Source organism: Puma concolor, chromosome D3, assembly GCF_028749965.1.
Source record: "Puma concolor isolate L17-30 chromosome D3, mPumCon1.1.hap2, whole genome shotgun sequence".
Lineage (NCBI taxonomy): Eukaryota > Metazoa > Chordata > Mammalia > Carnivora > Felidae > Puma > Puma concolor.
The window spans coordinates 61181888-61206694 of NC_141678.1; the positions used below are offsets into that span (position 1 = coordinate 61181888).

The 24807-nt window shown below is 38.4% G+C and overlaps 1 pseudogene; it reads right to left on the reverse strand.

The window, feature by feature from the left end:
* Positions 1–20631: 20631 nt before the first annotated feature.
* Positions 20632–21784, reverse strand: LOC112868189 (axonemal dynein light intermediate polypeptide 1 pseudogene; annotated as a pseudogene).
* Between the last annotated feature and the right edge of the window lie 3023 nt (positions 21785–24807).

The following is a 24807-nucleotide window of genomic DNA, read 5'->3' on the forward strand; positions in this document are numbered from 1 at the left end:
ATTTATCCTTCCAGGGTGTGTATAGCTTCCCTGACTCTTAAGACCTGAATGGTGACAAGCAGCACCCCAATTTTTTCCCACCACTTGTTCCGATATCAGAGATGTCACCTGAGCAGAAATAGTGAACATTATTCAGTGCTTGAGATGTATTCATCTGGGAATGACATCATCTTACGTGGTGCTGTATATTCTAAGGGAAGAGGGGCTGAAGAATGAAGAAAAGGATATTTAAAGGAGTAGTTGGAGGAAATCAAAAACAACCTTCTGTTTCATATGTTCTTTTTATAATTTTAACAGTCTTTGACTCATAAAATACTATAGCTGATAGAATGAAGAATAAACATCTTATTCTATTAAAAAGTAATTTTGCCAATAAGATACGCAAGAATGAGGTAATTTTTGTCTAATCATTTTCTTTTTTAAAAAACAGTTTTATTTTTAAGTAATCTCTACACCCAATGTGGGGCCTGAACTCAGAAAACTAAGATCAAGAGTCACACACTCCACCTACTGAGTCAGCCAGGCACCCCTAATCATTTTCTTTTTTTTTTTTTTTTAAGCTCATGTATTTATTTTTGAGAGAGAGAGAGAGAGAAAGAGAGAAAGAGAGAGAGCACACGTGTGCATTAGAGGGGCAGAAAAGAGGAAGAGAGAGGATCCCAAACAGGCTTGGCACAGAGCCCAATGCTTGACTCAAACTCACGAACCTCAGCCGAAATCAAGAGTCGGACACTTAAACGACTGAGCCACCCGGGCGCCCCAAATCTTCTTTTAAATGTAGCTTATGCCACAAATAATTTATGTGACTACCTTTCTATGATGTGTGACTATTATCCTATGTACCCCTCAAAATCCAGATCCATTGTCACCTCTCCTATGAAGCCATCTCCAGCCCCGTTACTCAGCCCCTTCCTTGCACATCTCACTATTAGGCACTTACTACACCTTATTACAATATGTGTTTGAACATCTGCCTTTCATATCAGAAGCTTAAATTGTGCTTATTTTATATTTTGACCTCATATAAAGATTGTTGGCTTTGTCTTGGCACATATAGGTGTTCAATGTTTTGTTGTTTCTGTTGCTGCTGTTTTTTCACTTGCAAATATGACTCTTGGTTAGAATCGAAATAGCACGCTTTGGCTCCGGCAGTTTGCTTTGCTGACATCTTTCCAAACAGCATCCCCAGCTACTTAGTCCTCATTTAGGCATTACCTCTAAATGCATTTCCTCCTTCCACATTAAAATCATTCTTTCATGGGATCTGTTTTCTTGCCTGATCCTTACTAATATATAAGCATAGAAATTTTACCTAACTCCTGGTATTGTTATGAAGCCAAAAGAGGATGATGTTTTGTTTAATACATGCCTGGCACATGCTAAGTGCTCAATATGTGCTACCTATTATGTACAGAATAAGCACTCAACTGTGATGTTTATTATAAGCAGTATTTGGAAAATTATCTGATTTTAGAATCATTTTTAATTAGACAAAGCAGAGCCTTACAAAGCACCTTATGGGTAACACCCCTTATCTTCCAACCATCTCAAAGTGACATCCCACCCCCCAAATTTTCTCTGGCCCTGAAACCATCCATTGCCTTAGGGCTCTATCTAACCTCCAGCTTGTCAGGGAAGTAGGATTAGGGAATTGGCTTTTGATGAACTCTTTTAATTCTGTTCCTGTGCACTATCCACTTAGGAATGGTGGAAGTAGGTGGCCCAAGTTGTCCCTCCTTGAGTCAAACCACAGCAGTTACTGTAACTTGAACCCATTGGTTTGTAGTGCTCCTGTTGCATTCCGTCTTTAGTGGGATTAGAAATCCAAAGTTACTTCATCTGCATATACATGAAAGAAACACATACACACACACACTCATACACACAAACTCTACAATAATAAGGAAAGCAAGGCAAAACCAGGCACAAAATAAGGTTAACAGTCTATTCGTATACAATGCATTTTCTTTTATAGAACTCTTTAGATTCATTATTATCTAAGTTTCACAAAAACAAAAGAAATCAAACAAACAAAAAACAGGTCAAACCAATCAGAAAATACTTTCTGAGTGAGGCTTGTCAGGAAATGTTATCTCCATCATAGGAGAAAAGGAGATGGAGGCAGAGTTATATTTCTAAGGCCATGACACCTGCGAGGATCAGAGATGGCCCTGAGTGCAGCACTCCTTGACCCATCTGCTTTACCTTGCCATGAATCCAAGAAAAGCACTAGCTCCTGACCAAGCCACAGCAGAATATGACAAAGTGCATATGAAACTCAGTGGCTGGGGATGGTGATCTGATGGAGTTGAACTTCACAAGCCTGTGGGAACCAGCCCTTTAGGAAGCTCACTAAACTGTGCATGGTCACTCTGTGTGTTCCCTTGATCAACTCTTCCTTTATAGTTTCCCCAAGTTTATCTCAGACCCACATGGTTGTTGTCTATATCCACAGCATTTCCACCTTCCACTTACTAAAATTTGTTCTTCAAACCTACCATCTGGAGAGAATTTGGAAACGCCAAGCCCACAGAAGTGATCCCCTCAAGTGAACTTGCATTTGAATAAGGAACAATGATGGTTGGATTTAAGTCACAGCAACTGGCTGTAGAGGAATATTTTCAAACAAGGAAGCTAGCGAGGATCCATCAACTCATACCTCATAATCTGTTCTTCCTAATGTGTGCAGTTCCTGGGGCAACAGTACAAATGGAGATCCACATAACATATGTTTAAATATTTAAATTCCAAAAAGTCAAGTCAACAAATCATTAAATTATATTTGAACTTCCTACTTTAAAATACATACTTTCATTACAACCTGGAAGGGCACTTTTGAATTTAGAATTCTTTGACTCTTCAATGTCCTGGACCAGAAACATGGCAATTTGGGGAGAGGCAGCCATCCTTTTCCCTTCCTATCACTGGCTCTGTCCAGCAATGCAAGTATACACACATGTGATCAGTTGAGACTGCACATCAAACTCCATCTACACCGGTTGTAAAGAATTTCCTTGTAGCTTTCCCTTGACCCTAGGAATGAGTACATGGGCTACTTCCTCAGAGGTAAGACTTGGGAAGAACACTTGCACAGCCCTTAGAAGTGAGCTTGGGACTGATTTAGCAAAGGACTCCAAGGTCCCAGATACATACAGCATGGTCTAGAAGAGGAATACGGGGTCTAAGTGAAGCTTCATCTGCACGGCTTCATGGGTGCCTCCCACTGAATGGAGGCACAGGAGAGAGGAGGGTCAGAAAGGTATTCTCTAACACCAGGGTCCAGGCTCAGGGTTCCTCTTGCCTGAGACTGATATAGGCACTGTCATCAACACCCACTGGATCAGCCTATGTGAATTTCATGCAAGGTTCAGGATAAAGAAGACAGGATGTATATTTTGAGAATCTAAGAGACTAAGTTATGCCAAATTTGAAAGAAATATTGATGTGATGAGATGTCCTTTCCATCTACCAGCCCTAAATCTCATTCATGTTTTAAAGAGTGAGACCACAAAGGTTGGGGAAGAATTTGAGATTATCTCAAAGACTCTATTGGGGGAATTTAGAAGCAACATTGACTGCTAGTGAGGGAGAAAAATGTGTTAGCAGTCTGTAGGGAAGGTGGCACTTCTACAACAGATGGGCCGACTGGATTTTTTTCTAATGATGATTTTATGCCTTTGGCAGAAGTTTTCCATGTAATTTAGGAAAGAGGGAAAACAACATAAAGAAAATTGATGCTGTTCTTTAAGACTGGGGAAAGGACATCAAAATTAGAGTTGTTAGTGGTGCTAGGTTGAAAACATAAAATACTTGTGCACATTTTATGAAAAGACTTGCCTTGGAAATTGGCGAAATGAAGCCAGGTTTCAAATGTAGGGTGTGAAGTTCCCTGAAAGGAAAGGGTCAGTCAATTAAGTGAAACCAATGTCTTTTATTAGCTCTGTCACGTCTCTCACCTGTTTTACTACTTTGCCTGCTGATGGTTTTCCGTGCTACATAAATCTACACTTTTCTATCCATCCTCCCAAAAAACTTTCCAAAAGTGAACGTGAATGGGTAATCTTTAAGCACTTTTAGCTGTTCCTTATCAGTTGCATTTGAATTTCATACTCTTTAAAGCAACTTGGAAAATGACCCCCACTATCTGGCCGTGATCAACTTTTTCTAGCTTCATTTCCTGACTATCTCCCCTGAATAACCTATGGAAAGTTTCCCTCTACTGACATGCCTTGTGCCTCTGCATATTCTATTTATTCTACCTTGATCACCTCTTTCTGCTATACTTGCTCTTGATGAACTACTATTTATCTATGAATCCTTATTTTTAAAAACCACCTTTTCTTGAAAATTTTACAGCTCCCCGAGGGAAAGTTAGTTATTTCTTCCTCTGTGTTTGCCCACATTTTGGGCACATTCCCAGTAGGGCAGTGTACTTGTCCTCTAGGTCTGCTGGCACAACTTTGGCATTTTCTTCTAAGGGAAGCCAGCTACCTCCCTTTAAATTTCAAAGGCCTGCTGAAGTTACATATATCAAATGACGAGAAAATAACATCTAGCAGAAGGAAACCTCATCTGTTTCTTATCTTTTTTTTTTTTAAGACTAAGGGAATTTTATTTTTCGTCAGAAGCTGCTCAACAGAGCTACCTATTAGGTCATATGTTCACCCCTAAACCAATCACTAGCAAGTGTAATCAAATTACCATGCTTAAAGAACTTGTAATAGTGTAATCTTCCTTAAGGGGCAGGTAGTCGCACAAACATGGAATTCTTTTGAGAAAGTGAGATAGGAAAATGAGCATTGGCATTGGCAAACAACAGTATTTGCTCCAGATGTAAAGTGGCTTGATCTAAATGGGATTCACTAATCATGTAGCCTATCATACACAGGTACTATCATTATAAAACATAAAATTTAAAACAAAACACACAAAAAAAAAACTGTTGGGGGATTACTTACTGAGTAGATGAGCACTTCTTCCCAGATGAGCTTGTCTTCCGACTTGTGATCTGATCTCTGAAACACCATCTAATGTTTGGTGTTACATGGTAACAACATGAAACCTGAGACCATGGTTTGGAGCTGTCCACTTGAATCTCTCATGATTATTCTTATTTTTTTTAGTAAATTTATTTATTTATTTTGAGGAAGAGCATACACGCAAGCAGGGAAGCAGCAAGGAGAGAGGAAGAGAGAGAATCCCAAGCAGGTTCTGCACTGTCAGCACTGAGCCTGATGCAGAGCTTGATCACATGAAATGTGAGATTGTGAGCTGAGCAGAAATCAAGAGTCAGATGCTTAACCGACTGACCCACCCAGGTGCCCCTCATGATCATTCTTAAAAGAATAACTCAAAATCTTTGTTTTCTGGTTTTCTATAGTGATAAAAGCCAAAAGAAAACTAATTCAATCCTGGGAAAAGACAAATATTTCAGTAAGTTGGAAATTGAAACTTCATATTAGCCATCTCAAAACTCGTTAATTTCACAGAAACAGGTTTTTAAAAAAGTGCTATGGTGCTATGCAGAAATATTAGAAATGAATCTTGGTACCTGGCAAATTTGGGACTTACTGAATCCCCTTTGGAGGCTCTTATATAATCATTATCAGTGATGAAAATTAATAGCAGTCTACCACTACATTCACAGGCAAGACCACATAGGCCTTGGATTCCTGATGACCAAGTGTTCATCTCATACCATTGGACTAAGAGGTCTGGCCAACTGGAATTCTGGACTAAGACCAAAGACTATACTATGCCTTGGGAAAAATAATACCAGCTAAGGTATTTTGATATGCAGTATAACTGACAAATAATGCTTTTATCTGTGGTTGTTCATATGTGTTTGCATGTGTTCTAATTATTCTCTTTTTACTACACAAAAGATGTATTGGTAGCTAGATTTACTATGTAGTCCACAGCTTATAGATGATCTGGTAACATCTGGGTGGGATTATGATGGAATTAGAGGAGAAATGTACAACATATGGAGACTGTGGATTCCAACACAAACAGCATTTAAAGGAACCTGTGATAGTCCCTGTGGATAAAGTAAACCAAGATGTCTTTGAATTGCGTCCCTGCTGGAAGGTGATGATTTGTGTTTGTGTTTCTTCTCATGGATCATGTTAGACAGAAACATCCTTGAAACTGTACATGTAGCAAGATGGCAGCCATGGCATGAAGGAGAGAATACCTACATTACCACTCCAGAGAAAGAATCAGGGAGCTAGAAGGCTGGGATAGCAGAAGAGCAGAGGCAAGCTGGAGCTGTCTCAGGAAATTAGCACCTATGGTCAGCACACTATACCCACTATCTCTTTCTTTCTGAACATGCCATATCCACAGACCAGTGCTTGGGAAAATAGGTACTGAAGTGTTCTTCAAGCACTACTGATTGAATCAGGATCAGATGTCCCTGTGAGTCAAAGGAACTGGGTAGATACTACATGGTGAAGAATAGTGTATTCAGTCATAAATGACTCTACCCAATAAGGTTAATACTAATTAAATAGGCCAATCAGATTAGCTTCTTCTGTAATTTATACTGAAGTATGGAGAGTTTTTAATAGGCAGGAAATGGACACAAACACAACAGAAATGAATGCACAATGAATAAATTAAAGGTCCTTTAAAAAAAAAAAAAAAAAAAAAAAAAGGTCCTTTGCCCACTTTGCCTTTGGGATGGGCATTGTGTTGGAACTGAGATCAAGAATGGATTGTTAATCAGAGACTTCATTTACATACCTTCGTTAGTAAATACAAACAAAGAGATACAGAGGACAGTGAATTTACATTTTGATGGGGACAAAAAAAAAAGCTCTGCAAATAAATCCCCTGTATAAAAATGGTCACATTAGAACAGCTATATTAAACTGTGTATATCAAAATGCCCTGGATGATACTTCATTCTGTCATTTAGCAAGAGACTGCTATGGATAAGTAACTGAATCTAGGACAAAATACAAAATATTGGTGAGAGACTGACCCTTCATTTAGTGGACACATATATTTACATATATCTGTTTGTGTATGTTTATGTACATATTTATACTTATCTCATTTAGCAAGTAGTTAACCAGAGAAAATTACCTACTCTCATAACATGTTGCCAAGAGTTTTAGGGGATATAGAAAGAAAAATTATGTCCTCTAACCTCTTTCCTTAAGGCTATTTAGATCACACATATCACAAAAAAAGAAAAAAAAAATCAAGGCAAACCTAGGTCAGTGCATGGATTTGAAGTCATCAAACTATATGATCAGAGATGCTTAGATTTAGAAGAAAATGTAGAGGTCATATTAATACATATACATGGAATGAATAATGGGTTTAATGCATGAAAGAACCAATGAATCTAATAAGAACCCTCCTGAATTGCCTAGTATATTGCCTTGAATTGTTATTTACTTTCATGTGTATTAATTAACACATCTGTACCCTTCTCTCAGTGTTTGCATCCTGACTTGTGTGTGGGACATTGTTAAGAAGTCCTTGGTACATCTTTATTGAATTTATACTGTCAGAAGATAACTGTGCTAAATGGGGAGGGATGGATATTCATTTTGTTTTCATCAATCAGTCAAAAAGCCTTGTTGAATATTTAATGATCAATAAATGTGCAAGATAGTATAGGATAAAATGTATATTCATGAATAAACACCAAGTAATTCAGAAAAGCAAATCTGTAAATTCATAAAAAAATAACCTATACTATAAATATCTTTTGGAGAATGGTGATTTCTTACCATTTTTGTTGTGGATAGGGTTCTCCCAGTGTAGACAAAAAAAATGAATTACCACAAAATAAAATATTTCTTCCTAATTTCACTGACTTCAATACCTTCCTTTTAATATTCACCTTCCTAAAATGCCCTATCCAAGTTGGATACACTTGGAAAATTGTTCATCATACTCTTTTCTATGGATTCCATGTCAGTTTTCTCTCTGTCTCTCTCTGTCTCTGTCTCTCTCCCTCTTTTTCCTGTCTCTATGACTCCTCCTCCAGCTCCCTTCACAGGGATTGCTTAAAATTCTCTTACGTGTGTCAAACTCCCTGAGGTTAAGAACTGTTTCTTGGTTTTGGTTTTTGTTGTTCTTATTTTTGGGTTTGTTTTTTTTTTTTTTTTTTTGGTTTGTTTTTATTGTTTTTGTTTTTATTGTTTTTGTTTTTGTTTTTTACTACTATGTCCCAGGGGCCCACCACAAGGTGGCCCTCATTTAGGAGCTCGATGCATATATTTTAGTAAAATGTAGGGAAAGACTATGCTTTTGGTCTTGATCTCCTTCTTGAGCTCCAGACTTGATGCATGGACCAATGCCCAGCATGGACATCATCAGGCTCCTCAATCAAGACTTCCAAAACTCAAAATTCATCTTCCATTCAAAATAAATCCACATATTTTTCATCACTATAGATATCCCAATAACTGAGTCTCTAGACTATTGATACTTCTGACCAGAAAAGACTAAAATTATACAGAGGACTCCCAGTGACCTATCATATAATACCCAGAGTTTTCTAAGTAGAGACTTAACAATGAGTATCCCCCCTTAGAGTCAGTATATTTACATGATCTACCTAGGTTGATTCTAGGTCCTTCTCTCCACTTCACAAGAGGCATCTGAAAATTGTTCTTATAAAAATACTCTATAAACTCTTTAATGTCAAAATCTGTTTCTACTTAATGTAGTTCTTACTGACCTGGAGATGAAAATCATTTAAAAATCATTTGGAGAGTTTTCAAGATTTCCAGCAACAAAGCATGCACTATTTTTCTGATATGGCACAGGACATTAGAAAATACTTTTGCACAAAACTTTGAATTTTTTGGCCCAAAGAAAAGAAAATACCCCAGAAACAAATAAGATGCGTCACAATAATCCATGATTTACAATCCCTTTCCCCGATCGCCTGTTGCCCTTAGCAATCCCTAAAGCAGAAACAAAGAAAACAAATCCTTTCAGCATATCTTCATGAAACTGTCTGGGATGTGACAAAACTTTGAGAAACAGTTTTGTGATAATGGTTTTGCACTTTATTGGTACTTCTCCAGAGGAGGTGGTGAATGGCTGCTTTCAAATACATAGAGCTATCAAAGGCTAAAGTCAATAAAAACCTCTGTAGAATAATTGGAGAAGGAAGAAAAAGGGGGGGGGGGAGAGCATCAAAGGAATGAAAAGGAAAGAAGGACCTATAAATATAAAAGCCTAAGGAGTATATTTTGGGAAAATAGATGATGCAAAACAAAATTGGGAATAGTTATTGGAGGACCAAGGAAGGCAAATAAAACAATGAGATATATGAGGCCTGTCCTCCTGCCTCAAGTCTAGCTCATCAAACAGTTTTTCATTCCATTTCGTATAGATGAGTTTCATCTGACTACTGCCAACAGAAAGTGCTTGGATTTTCTGACTTTTTTTTTTCACTGTCAAAGAAAATAATAGATTGATAAGATTCAAAAGCAACTGATATAACATCCTCTTCAAGAATGAGAAAAAATACAAATTGAGTTGTGTTAATGAATGAACCTACTTTTCATGTTCTCGAAACTAAGAGTAACACCAGTGGTAATAATAAAGTACAATATTACATTTTTAAAAATCTTGTCTGGGTTAGAGAAGGCCAGAATTTTTTGAAAGAATTGTACTTAATTTTACCATGGATGGTATTACGCAATTAAAAGAACTTGGAACTAATCTTCCACCTCTGGGAATACCTGAGTGACAAATTACCAAAGAATGTCCCCGGAGAATTAGCTTTGTTGTACAAATGTGCACAGAGGTGGGAGAAACCCTCCATCTGGAAAGAATAACTCACGTGAAGTGAGAGGGCAAGTTTTCAAATCAGAAAAATCAAGGAGTCTGTGTATGATCTTCAAAGCAGATTGGCTTAGTAGGGACAGGCTAGAAGATGCCAGCCAATGTGAACACATAGCCAGTCAGAGACCTGGCTAGGACTCCAGTTTGAAGTCAAATTTTAGAAGCCTAGAATTATAGAAGGATAAAAGAGCCTACATAAATGTGAAACACAGTGATTCTGACCTCTTCAAGGAATCAGAAAAAATAATCTTGAACCATGGAAAGTGAATGCATTGGGGATAGAGGAAAGAAACGATTTGATAATCTAGAGAGATCAGGTGAGCTGGAAATCTGGGAGTAGAATTTCAACAGAAATAAAAATGATGAATGATTCAATCCTTAGGTTCATTTTTGGCTCTGGCATCAACCAGTTTTGTGACTTTGAACAAGTTCTATAACCTCCTGGTATTCAGTTTACTCAACACTAACAGAAGAGGACAGGACTAAATGTTTTCAAAGCCCTGCCCTACTCAGAGACACTATTATTTTCTATTCATGATAGTGTTTGCAATTATATGGTGCTCTGCACCTCCAAAATGTATTTATGTGATAGTGTTTGTTCTTTGAAACAATCCTATGTAGTAGCTCATATAGAAAACACTATAGCTCATTTTAAAGATAAGGAAATGAAGCTTTAGAAAGGTAAGATGACTTTCTCAAGGTTGCTTAGCTAATTAGCCTCAGTGCAAAGACTAGAAATGTTGGCCTGCTGTACTTGTAACTGCTTCACGTTATGCCTTTCAGCAACATTGTTAAAGCTTTATGTAAGGAAAACAATTTTCTTACTTGCATTTTCTTCAATTGCCTTATGTCAAAAGGGTTAAGAACTTCCTGAGAAAATAGGGGGAAAAAGGTCAGGTTTGGAAAAAGAAAGCCTGTAGGTTTGTATATTGAAAGAAAATATAAACAAAGTTAAACAAACAATTATTCAGCAAAATTGTACTGAGAATCAGCAATGTGCAAGGTCCTGTGTAGGATGCTTTGAGAGATACAAAGAGTTTTAAAAGGCAACATATCTGGGTCACCTGGGTGGCTCAGCCAGTTAAGCATTCAGTTCAGGTCATGATCTCATGGTTTGTAAGTTAGAGCCTAGCATCAGCCACTGTGCTGACAGTGTGGAGCCTGCTTGGGATTCTCGCTCTCCCGCACTCTCTCTGGCCCTCTCTGCTCACTCCCTCTGTCTCTCTCTCAAAAATAAATAAATAAACTTAAAAAATTTTTAATAAAAAGAAAAGGCAACATATTTGCCCAGATAGGGTTTCTATAATCTATAATAGTAGAAACATCAGACATGTCTAAAGGAAATCCTGTTATAAAACATGGAGCATAATGTACGGTTGAAGTCATATATTTTTTAGAAATTTCAGAATAGGTTCAATTGAAGTCCAGTTATGGACAAATCAGGGGAAATCTGAAAACTTGGTATTTGAATTTGGAAATAAAGTGGTACATCTTGAGAAAATTTGAAGATTAGAAATCTGCCAAATTAAGCAATGCATGTTGGTTAATGTAGGAAACTAGAAATGAGTAAAAAAGGTAGAGTTTAGTTTGCAGCTAATTATACAGTGGTGGCCTCATAAGAACACATCACATTACACTGCTTCCATCTTTCCTCGCCTCCCTTCCTCTTTCCTTCACCTTTATTCTTTGTCTTAAGTTCTGCTTTCAATGGACCCAAGATAAGATAATAACCTGTGTTTAATGATCCAGAACATCATAAAGGAAAAAGTGTGAGAGTAGAATGTTTAGTGAAATAAGGTACACTCCACTATAAGAGATTCTCAAAAAATTCTTATATTAATATAAAATATTATGGGTTCATCGAACTAGGTAAATTCGTCAGCGTAGTATAATTCTTCCTCAGTTGATAATATGTAGGAAGTCTCAACAAAACTATAGATGTTTTAGGCATGCACAAACCTCTTAACAAACATTTGTAACACTAGTTATAAACCTAAATATTACATGAGAAAAATACACGAAGAGCATAGCATAGTTATTCTTATGTCAATGTGTATATATTTTTATTTAAAAATTTTTTTTTTCAACGTTTATTTATTTTTGGGACAGAGAGAGACAGAGCATGAATGGGGGAGGGGCAGAGAGAGAGGGAGACACAGAATCGGAAACAGGCTCCAGGCTCTGAGCCATCAGCCCAGAGCCCGACGCGGGGCTCGAACTCACGGATCGCGAGATCGTGACCTGGCTGAAGTCGGACGCTTAACCGACTGCGCCACCCAGGCGCCCCTATATTTTTATTTTAAAGAAATAATTGAGTGAAATAGAAATGCTTGCAATGTAGGGATGCCCTGGGATTGATACATGATTTTATTATCTGACATGTATTGAAAAGAACAACGAATTAGGGTCAGCACTCCTAGCTTCAGATTCCAGCACTGTCAAGATTTAGCCCTTTAAACTGGAATCAGTCATTTCACTTTCTGGACCTCAGTCAAATGAGCAAGTTGGAGGAGTCACAATTTGCAAATTATGTGCTACAAAGCAAAGTCCAAAAAGATGATCTTTGGGAAAAATGTTCTGTGATAAAATATATTGAAGAAACACTCATGTTATCTCCAATTTGTAGATTCTCAAGACATAATGCATATTAAATGCCCAGAAAAGCCCTATAGTAATCTTTTTAATTCCATTATAGAATTTTCCAAATATAACATATTTGGAAATTTGTTGGTCCATTGAATATGAACATTCTTCTGACATAGTTTTCCATGGATCTAATTTTTGGAAATGCAGGAATGTCAGTGGAGATTTAAAATCCTAAGATGCTACTGAATACTATGATCTCATTAGAAGGATTGAACTAGGATTTGAAATCCCACACACCAACCCCTACCCTGAATCATAGAAAGTGTCTAGACATAAGCAGGGAACCCCTGAGACTGAGGACTTGGGAAGAAAGAAACAAAAAAAAAGTTACTTCCTCCTGTGGAAGAGGTGAAATCGAGTTTTGATTAACCAAAAGATGAAGTATGGCAGGAGGTCCCAGATTCAGATGTGAAAAAGAGCTCGTGATGCATCTTCTGATCATATGGAGCAGGGTTTTTCCAAGTCAGCACTATTGACACATGGGCTGAATTATTTTCTCATTGTGGGGAGGAGGTCCTGTGCACTTTGACATACTTACTAGCATCCCTGGCCTCTACCCACTGGGGTTAGCAATGCAGAGGCAATCTTGAGGAAAATCCCACATCCCCTACATGGGCACACACACACACACAAGATGCACAATAGATATCGGAGAAAATGAGAAGGCAGGAATTAGGAGACAAGAAATGGGGTAAAAGAGGAAAGAATTCAAGGACAAGAGAGGATGAAGAGATAAAATGACAAAACGGGGCAGGGAAGATAAGAAGGGAAGAAGGAGAAAAGGAAAGATGCTTGTAATTATTTCAACTCCATAGTGGAGGGAGTTGAAGTATGCTGCTGGCTGAGGTCCCGTCTATAGGCAGTGTGAATTTTGAAGACAGAAAAGACCTGATTTTATTCATAGTTCTGTATCTCTTATGTCATCTTAAGTAGTTCAGTGAACCCAAGCTTCTGCTTCTTGTCCATAAAATGTGGATTACAGTGTTGTAGGTTTGTTTTATGAACTAGAGAGAATGTATGTAATGAGCTTAGCACCTTGCTAAGAATTTAATAAATGGTAGCTGCTTTTATTATTGCTATTTTTTCCTTAGGACCTAATCATGTGGTATCTTTTTTGTCAATTAACTTCATACATCTCTTGTTCTTACTCTTACGTTTCATTAGCCAGTCTGTGCTAGATTATGCTGCCATAATAAACAACTTTAAAACCTCAGAGGCTTAAATGACACCCTACTTCATGTCTATTTTATATCAGTGACATCCCTGCTCTCATTCGTCCTTGCTCACAGACTAGGCTGATGGAGTCTCCATCATGTGGAAGGTCAATGGGTACCATGGCAGCAGAGGAATTGTGTGGCAGCTTTTAAACACTTCCCCAAGTAGTGACACACATCACTGCTGCTCGCGTTTCTTTGACTAAAGCAAGACACATGGCCATATGGCCAACTCCAAGGCAGCAGTGAATGTAACTCTGCCGTATGCTCAAAAAAGGAGACATTATGAAAGCTAGCAAAACTACCAATCAAGTGTCCTCATTGATCAAACAGATCACAGCACGTATCTCATAGAGTTGTTACAAACATTACAGTGGTTGCAATGCCTGAGTGGCTCAGTTGGTTAAGCTCCCGATTCCTGATATCGGCTCAGGACATGATCTCATGGTTCATGAGATAGAGCCCAGTATTAGGCTCTGCTGACAGCACAGAGCCTGCTTGGAATTCTCTCTCTCTCTCTCTCTCTCTGCACCTCAGCAACTCACATATGCTCGTTCTCCCTCCCTTTCAAAATAAATAAGTAAACATTAAAAAATAAAATAAAAATTACAGTGGCCAATACATGTTGAACTTTTAGAACAATGTTTAGCATATGGTAATCATGCCATCGTTGCTAGATATTGAGATCTATTGTTGTTGGAAACCCTTCGGAGACCGGAGCCATGGTTTGTGCTGCCTTGCCACCCCATCTGCACTGTCTCTGGTGCCTTGCACCAACTTGTTAATAAATATTTGTTGAAATGAATTGGACAGTGTTCCAGCAACAAGGCTGGGACCACCCACCAGCTGGCAGACCAACCCACATGTAGGTTTATCAATTCCATTCCCCCTGCCAAACACCAGTGCACTTCACTAAGCATCCCTCAGCTGTGATTCTCCATTTTGGCAACTTAATGGACCTTAATGTAAATGTTCCCAGCCACATAAAACATGTTGAGAAGTATATAGTTTTCTCACTATTGACCGCCAGCCGCCATCACACTATGCACATACAGTGTAGTCCTCCCCAACACCTTTCTTAGAAACATCACAATGGTCAGCACACAGGATATCAGTGGTACATTTTAATGACGATTGGAAAAGAAAAATAAAACAATAAACAAACTTTAAAAGCAAGGGTCTGCATCCTGATATATAAATACTCTTTGACTTGAGCTCGGTAGAAAGTCTCTACCTATCTGGAGACTAAATGAATTCTGTTTCTTTGCATTACCTGCACCATTAAATATAAGGCCATTGGAGGGGCGCCTGGGTGGCTCAGTCGGTTAAGTGGCCGACTTCGGCTCAGGTCATGATCTCACAGTCCGTAGGTTCAAGCCCTGTGTCGGGCTCTGTGCTGAAAGCTCAGAGCCTGGAGCCTGTTTCAGATTCTGTGTCTCCCTCTCCCTGACCCTCCCCCATTCATGCTCTGTCTCTCTCTGTCTCAAAAATAAATAAATGTTAAAAAAAAATTAAAAAAATATATAAGGCCATTGGAAAGAAAAATGCAGTAGAAAAAAAATGTAACTGACTTGAAGTCTTCTCTTGGCCACCCTCATGAGAAACCCTGAGCATTCTACTTAATTTTTTTTGGTTATTAGTTTATGTACCTATGAAACAGGGAAAATAGTTTGTAGGATCTCCTTCTAAGGGCTGATAAAAGAAATTGACAGTAAGAAATATGAAAATTCTGGGAATACATAAAAATGATTATGCAAATATCAGATACTATCCATAAAAATATTTAATTTGATTTTTGGTATTCTCTTTATTTCTTGACCTTTCTGTATCTGATTTCAATCAATGTTCTCCTATTGGGCTGCCCACTCTTCCCTGTAAGTCCTGTGTAATGAGTAGCAAGTTAAGGCAGAAGAAGAGCAAGCTGACCTCAGCCATGTCCTGAACAGATGCTGTTCAGTGAGTTTGTGCTTTACCCTGAGATCTTGATAATGACAGAGAGGATCATTTCAATCTGTTTAGATTTCTCTAACCTGATAAAAATTGATTGAGAACCACCAAATCCAATAGGTAAATGGAGAACTAAATGGAATGTATGCGGCATGAAGAAGTATGTGCATGTAAATGCAGAGGCTGTGAGAGGGGTTGGGAGACAGGAGGCAGTTATACTTTACTAGACTTTCACATAAAACCCCCATTTAGAACAATGCACTTGAGGAAGTGACAGATATCACAATATTCCTTATTAATGTTATTGTCTATTTGCTGCTTTTTTTGGGGGGGGTCCTTTTTTCTTATCTAATAAATGAAGGAAAGAAAGGATAAAAGAAAGGAGGGAGAGACAAGTAAAATGCAAAAATATTGATTAAAGACCTACTTTGTTTCAGGCAAGAGGTCAAATAATTTATATATTGTGCATTTAACAACCCAACAATACTGGAAGAACCATTATTATTGGCATCTGCCAGATGAAAAAATGGTTAACAGGTGAACCATTTTAACTCATGTGGCTATCACATGGCTTTTAAGCAACAGGTGCCTATTTGATTTCAGACTATCTTTGTTAGTGTATTGACATATTAACAACACGAATGATTTGAATGGTGCTGTTGGAACCACTCAGGTGGTTATTTAAATTTGAACTAGTTAAAATTAAGTAAAATTAAGAATGCAGTCCTACATTTCTTAAATTAATTTCTTAAATTAGCCACATTTCAAGGGCTCAGTCACCACATGGGCCAAAGGGCTACTGAAATGGACAGCAGAAATATAGAACACTTCTATCATTTCAAAAATTTCCATTGGCCAGAGCTGTTTTAAAATGTGGGCTTTTCATGGGTCAGAAATAACCTATTTCTGTTGATTTTCATGAGGCTTATTACTCTACATGCATGGTGATTTCTGACTCTTCTTTGAGGAAAATATTTCACTAGACAAAAATGCCAATCAATCTTTGATTATTTTAACACAGAAGAAAATAAATTCCATGAGGTTCAAGTCTAAATTCTCGGTAGACCTCTGCAAAGTGATTGGTGAAATTTATGGGCACAGCTGGTTTGCAGTTGTAAAACCCTATATTTTTTAATGCAAAATGGCATCTGTGCCTGCTAATTGGATACTTAGGCATACACACAATAAATTGCCTGGGAATTAGAAAGGTGTATTTCTTAAGTCCTGCCCACATCTTGCCATTTTGAGAATCATTGCAGGGATTCATTTTTCCTCCTTGTTATTCTTGTAGGGGAGGTGGAAAAAAGCCTTCTCCTTGTTATAAATATCACCCGTTGGGAATACATCCTTCCTCCTCCTAATCCAGTTTTAATCCTTCCACGCTCTGAACTAAGAAACCACTGTCTGTTGTGGTAGCTGCCATTCTAAATAAGTTTGAGCTCTGTGATCATTGCCACCTGTCTGGTGAGAAAGGAAAAATCAAACTTGTAAATGCTACAGGCATCCCTGTCTTAGGAGTTGGATTCAAATATTACACTGAGGCCATAGAAAAGCAGTCAAGATAAAACCTTGCCTAGCCTGCGTTTGAACATTTTAGTTCTAATGCGAGTATTCTCAAGTTTGCAATGCAATGGCAACAATAGAATCTAGGGATATTCTGTTACAAGTTTCATGCAAAAGTTTATTAAATTTGCTCTCATAATTATTGTAAGCCCTAGAAAAGATGACTTGAGCTCCGGAGCCTATACTTCTCTCACCTGAGCAGATTGCTTTATCATTCTTCCGTGCACTGGTAATTTCCATTAGAAAGCTTGCTAACCTGGTATTGACAATTACAAGCCATAATCAGAAGGTGAAAAAGGCTCACCCACTCTGATCTGTGGTAAAGCCGATACCAGCTATCTGGGAAGAAAAGAAACACAAGAAAGTAAACACCGAATTGCTGGTATATCTGCCCTTTTTATGTGAGCACGACAAAGTGTGAAACATGAATGCAGAGAAAGAGAATGATTTTCAGAGATTTAATCCCTTTAGAATAGAAAGCTTTGGTTGCCGTTTAAGGAGCCTTTTCACCTCAAGGTCACAGCTTGAATCTCATCTGGATTTATGTATAGTGTTCGCATTCAATTATTTTTGAGCTCTTTCTGCAATATTGCCTCCTTGCGTTGCATATATTGTTTATGCCCATTGGCCCTTTTGCACATTTGTCCTGCTCATTCTTGTCTGGTTAATATGCCCTGATCTTTTAAATTGGCTGATTGGGCTGTGATGGATGGGTTATCCTCCTTCCTCCTTTCTTCACCTAGATATAATCAAGTTGAAATCAGACTTCCTGGTCCTCGATGCTCAATGGGGGGAAAAAGCGGGCAGCTCTGGTAATTGGATAGTGCTTGGTGGACCTCCGCCCTTGGAAATATAGGTTCTGTTCTGCTATTTCTAGCCAGTGTAGAAGTATCAAAATAAAGAAAATCAATTGACTATGGAGAAAATTACTCACTTAGAAAAATCACTATATATATATACACACACACACATATATATTACTATATATATGTGTATATGTATATATGTGTGTATATATATGTATATATGTATTTGTGTGTATGCATATGAAGAGATGGCCTACATATACTTATTTTAAGGATAACAGTAATTTTAATTAATAAACATTAATTAGGAACTTATGTAAAAGGTATTATGTAAAACTTATTATGTAAAAGGTACTACCAGGAACTATAGCTGATAAAAAGATTAAGTGCCATACCTTCCCTTAATTAACTTATTTAATAGAAAGAAATATATATTTGTGCAAAATAAAAATTAGGGCACAGAGCAACATGATGACAAACAAGAAATATATAATAAATCTTTCAGACTCACGGTGACAGAGGAATATTGTGGTCTGGGTTGATTAAGGAAGACTTCATACTGGAGGTAGGTCACAGAGAATATATAGCACAAGAATTAGATAGGCAGAAAAATTAAATTGTAGGGCATTCTAGAAAGTTAGAAGCTGAGAGTATGTATAGTGTGAGCTGTGGACAAGGTGAAATGATTGGCATGGAGCATGATCCCTTAGAAGACATATTGGAGAGATTTGGAGAAAAAGTGAAGCACCACTTTTTTCTTTCACACATGCCTAATCAATTCTTCCTTTCTTTGTCCTCATTTCCGTGCTCCTCCTACTAATGAGAGGCAGCAGACCTAGGGCTGTAGGCCTGTCCTACAGAATCTACAATCCCTTAGCCCTGAAATGCAGGGATGACCATTGAAGGCTGCAAGATGAGGAGCCCAGCTTAGAATTCCAGCAGGAGAAGAAAACCTAGCTTAACAGTGCTCAAATTGTGGTTTGGGGCTTTAACATTTTTCTTTCCTTTTCTTTTAGAGCCATCAATTGCCTTCTACAGACATTGAATTCACTTACAAAGTTAGAACAGAGAAATAAAGTGGAATGCAATGATCAGGAAATTCCATTTGTTTTTTTCTCCCTTTCATCATTTTGTTGAATGTGTGCAGAACTATATGAGGTTATTCATTTGTACCCAAGCAGGAATATAGGATTTGCCATATTGGATCAGCCCATTGGTCCATCAATGTTGTATTTTCACAGCCTCTGGCACCAGATGATACATGAAGCACCAGAGGAGAGCAAACTCCCCCCTCCCCCACATAGACACACACAAAGCAGAGAGTCAATTGTGCAGTGCAATATATGGGGTAGAAGTCTTAGCTGCTTGGGATTGGACTATATAAATGGAATATGGATTTAAAGATGTCTACATAGGGCAGACGCTGCATCAGTTGAGGACCAATGTAGGCAGTTCTTACCTTTAGAAACTGTGTGCAATGTCTTCCTGCTCACTTTCAATTATAAGAACTATTATTTATCTCACAATAATAAATTGGAATAGTGGAATCAAACAGCCTCATTCCAGAAAGATGAAGGCAACACTGTATGATAACTGACACATGGCTGCTTTCTCTCTGGTGAAAGCATAAATGCAGTCAAAACTGGAATTTAACATAATACCTCAGAATCTGACCCCTCTTCCTTTGGTAATTATTCAAATGGGTTCACGGTCTGTTCAATTACTTAGCCTATTCACTCATTCACTCATCAGGAAAGGACTGTGTTGTGTGGAAATCTTCTAGCTCCAGTGTGAAGGGAGCTACAAGGAAGGCCTCCAAGGCTCAGTATAGTTGGGGAGTTGAGGTATGATGTGTTATCATAATGCAGGTGAGAGTATGGGCTATGTCGCAGGTGTGGCCAGCTGAAATAACACATGCATTCAGAGAAGAAAGGGACCGATTCTAGATGATACAAGAAGGAACAAGCTTTATGCTGATATTTTCTTCCTGAAGGAGAATCTGCACACAACATAAAACAACCAGACATTCCTCAGAATACAATATTTATGCAAAGTAAAAAATATTCTTAGTTTTATCAGTAAATTTTAGGGTGGGAATTGTGTTCAACTATAGATAGATTTCCTGATCTATATAATTTTGCAAAATTATTTCTATTTTATTTAGGATTTTCAACCTGAAGCCCCACCCAGACCTGTTGATAGTGATTCTAATAATGATGGCAGAGTCAGCTACAGAATCTCTGGGGCTCAGTATAAAATGAAACTAGAGGGACCCCAGTTCAAAAAGCAGAGCAAAAAGTATCCATTAAAGATATTCAAATATAAAGCTTTTCTCTTTACTCCATGCTCTCTCCTTCAACCTGTCATGGTGTGTTTAATTTGCTATTTAATGTCATCCTAATTAGTGAAAAATTAAATTTAAATTATTTGCATGACTTTTACTATTCATCTTTCTATTGCAGAATGCCAGTTTTAAATGCATGTACATGGGGCGCCTGGGTGGCTCAGTCAGTTGAGCATCCAACTTTGGCTCAGGTCATGATCTCGCGGTTCATGAGTCCGAGCCCCGCGTTGGGCTGTGTGCTCACAGCTCAGAGCCTGGAGCCTGCTTCGGATTCTGCATCTTCGTCTCTCTCTGCCCTTCCCCCGCTCATGCTCTGTCTCTCTCTGTCTCAGAAATAAATAAACATCAAAAAAAAATTAAATGCATGTACAAAGGCACTTGGGTGTGGAATCACCAAACTTGCACAATTCATAATCTAAGCTCATATACCCATCTATATTTTGGTCTTACCAGAACAGTGGGTCCTACACAAAACTAAATTATTTGCATTTCACTTTCTTTTTTCAGGAAACTAGCTTTTTTATTACAAGAGGCCTATGATGGGGTAACAGTGCTTGCTGAGACTCATATGGAAATTTTTGCTTCTTTGGTGCAAGAATGCCTTCCCCCGTGGACCTTCAGCTGGGGATTTGTCTGCTTAGCTTGAAGGATGGAATCTCCTCTTTGTGCTTCTTCACCTGTTTCCTTTCACTCTCCCGCTTCTCAGTGGCCTTACACTTGGCCTTCTGCTCCTTCGTTTGCTTCTCCAAACTTCTCTTTTCCGTTTCTAAGTCTGCACCTTTCCTCTCCATGTCTGACCTCCCCTGTCGGGCCTGCGGCTCCTTCCTCGTGCCACACGCCACACTGTTCTCATACAAGACTTTGGTAGGCGGCCATGGTCATGCAGATGTCATCCTGGACTCACAGCGAAGGCAGTCCCCTCTCTGCACAGTTGACTATGACCGCCTGGATCAGCTCTTCAAAACACTGCGAGCAGAGCTCCCTGCGCACCGGGTAGATGCTGGTCCCCCTTGCCTGCCGCTGCTGCAGCTTCAGATCCGGCCGTTCCTAGAGGTGCACCTTTCCTCTCCATGTCTGACACCTGCTGGACTCATGGCTGCAGCCACCCACTCCGTTGGGGACAGGACGCTATTCAAGATTTCTTCTGCTCACTTGGTAGGATCTGGGACACAGGAAGCTTGTCTTTGTTGACTGTGAGATTGGATCCGAGGGTCCAGGCTTCTGGGGGGCTGCCTTTCAGTGGCCGTGCTTTGGGGCTCCTTTTCTCTGTGTTCGGCTCCCGACACTCTCTGCTCTCAAACTTGAGCAGAGAGTCTGCAGGGGGGATTACGGCGGCGATGCATTTCACTTTTTGATATTCATATGTTCTACCCATTCAATACTCTACCTTCAGCTTAATGATAAGTAAGAAATAATTGAAAAGAAAAGAACTGTGGGTTGCCTTATCTTTTCCTTTCCTTCTAAGGTGTATTTTCAGTGTAAGTGGTTAGCTAACACACAGGGAAGTAACTTGAGTAAGAAAGGATATAATAGAGATCCTGGAATGTTCATGATTCTTAGGCTGCAATTGTCTTCATTCCTCATTCAAAGCAAGTTCTGGTTCAAATGGAAAGCATGATCTCTTGGGGAAAGTGTGGCCTTACTTAGCCATAGATGTAACAAATTTACCTTGTACTTTTGAGTCTTACTGAATTCAAATTCACTTTGAGTCCATCAGAATTCTGAGCTCCTGGTAACTTGTAAATTTTAAATGTAAATGGTTGGCAAGTGATGTTGGTAATAATGCATATTTCAAGTATATACTCTGCTCACATGCATGCCCTAATGCCCCACTGAACTTCACTTATAAAATACAAGTTCAAAGATAAAATTATTAAGAAATTCAAGATGGTGACAGGAGCATTAAACCAAATACAGAGCCCCTTTAAGACAGAGCTCTGTGCAACTGCACAGGCCCAAGCCCATGAAGTTGGCCTTAATAATAATACTCTTAAATGTCTAACATTTACTGTACAGGGCTATGTGATAAAGCTACCTTGTATATCTTGTATCTTTAATTTTTATAACAGCTCTATTTGATACAGGAGAAAATTGAGATTTTGATATATTAAGCAATGACGTTCTAGGTTCTTTATATTGAAAGCATCATTCTCTGGACCATCATAAGATGAGGTTTGTTGGGAATGAAAAATCCTGGGCCCTATCACAGACCTGCTGAATCAGAATCTGCACTTTCAAGAGCATCTCTGGTGATTAGTGTACACATTAAAGTTTGACAAGCACTGTCTGAGTCACTCTGATGACAAACAGAAGGGGCCATGATATGTATCAAATCCTATCTGACTTCAGACCTTAAATATGAAACCAATACCCTACTGTCTTATATAATCCAAATTTCTGATGATAGGCCCCAGTCATGTGTATTAAAAGACAAATCTAAATTCCAAGTGGACTGTGATCTGCACCATTGGCAATAACCACTGGCCTGGAAACTTCTACCATGCCTTCCAGTTTTATAAACTATGGTAACTTTATAAATCATATTCTTATGGAACACTAGAATAGTATTGAGGAATACAGAGTAAGGGATATGTTTCTGAGGTTAATGTAAAAAGCCCTAAGAGAAGATAAGTTTTGAGCTGGGTTATTTAGCTTGGACAAGAGAAGTTGGGAAAGATACTTGCAAAAGACCTTTGCAAAATGTGCAGTGCTATGTTCAATGAGCGCTGATCAGTTAGGTTCCTAACTCCATAGAGCTCTGCAAACCTCTAGAGGGACAGATATACCTCTTCTCCCTAACTCAAATCAATCCATATGTAGGGAGAGGAATTTTGCTAGAGGAAGTTAATTCACCTCAATTCAATTATATTTTATTCAAATAGATATTGGGTTGCATATATATTAAATGCAGAGCACTGTGTTTAGTGCCATAGAGAATAATAGAGATGCAAGACACAGAACCATCATCAACGAGCCTCTGCTCTAGCAGACATTTAGTTATTCAACAAATACTCTATAATGCATAAGAGCTTTAGTGATATTAACTCATTTAATCCTCATAATATTCTTATAAAGAATGTACTCTTTTCACCATCCACATCTTGTAAATAAGGAAACTAAGGCACAAAGAGGTCAAGTACTTGACCCAAATTCACACACTGGTGGGGACTCGATTTGAATTCCATACACCTGTTTCCAGAATCAATCCGAAAATGTTTATAACTGCTTAATTGCTATTCTAGGCTGCCTCTAAGCCATATTCACAAATTATTATGAAACAAAATAAAACTACAAGAGCATTGTAGGGTGGGAGGAAGGACAAGTTTGATACAAAATTTTAACTTGATTGACTAAAAATATGCGATGACAAGAATTGAGATGTAAAGGACTAAGAGTGACCATGTTTGTTTTTTAAACAGGTATAAAACTATGTAATTTGAATATAAAATATTTTCTCTTGAAATAAAATAATATGAACTATGAAGCTGACCCTATTTCCTGGTGTGTGTGTGTAACATCTATGCTTTTATATTTGTCGAATGACTTTGTCACCAATTTCAACTGATATGCCTCATTTTTAACTCCTAGCTCTTTATTTACTAAATAGAATAAGATAAGAGATACTCAACTCTCTAAAGTTCATTTTAGATGTTGTTCAGTCTAGTTACATAAATTACAAATACACAATTATAAATTAAAACAAAGAGTACATTTTATTGTCAGAACCCCAGGCACTGGGCATGTGACTCTGACTTCTTGTGCTGATTTTTTTTTTATTATTTATATATGAAATTTATTGTCAAATTGGTTTCCATACAACACCCAGTGCTCATCCCAAAAGGTGCCCTCCTCAATACCCATCACCCACCCTCTCCTCCCTCCCACCCCCCATCAACCCTTAGTTTGTTCTCAGTTCTCAACAGTCTCTTATGCTTTGGCTCTCTCCCACTCTAACCTCTTTTTTTTTTTTTTTTTCCTTCCCCTCCCCCATGGGTTCCTGTTAAGTTTCTCAGGATCCACATAAGAGTGAAACCATATGGTATCTGTCTTTCTCTGTATGGCTTATTTCACTTAGCATCACACTCTCCAGTTCCATCCACGTTGCTACAAAAGGCCCTATTTCATTTTTTCTCATTGCCACGTAGTATTCCATTGTGTATATAAACCACAATTTCTTTATCCATTCATCAGTTGATGGACATTTAGGCTCTTTCCATAATTTGGCTATTGTTGAGAGTGCTGCTATGAACATTGGGGTACAAGTGCCCCTACGCATCAGTACTCCTGTGTCCCTTGGATAAATTCCTAGCAGTGCTATTGCTGGGTCATAGGGTAGTCTATTTTTAATTTTCTGAGGAACCTCCACACTGCTTTCCAGAGCGGCTGCACCAATTTGCATTCCCACCAACAGTGCAAGAGGGTTCCCGTTTCTCCACATCCTCTCCAGCATCTATAGTCTCCTGAT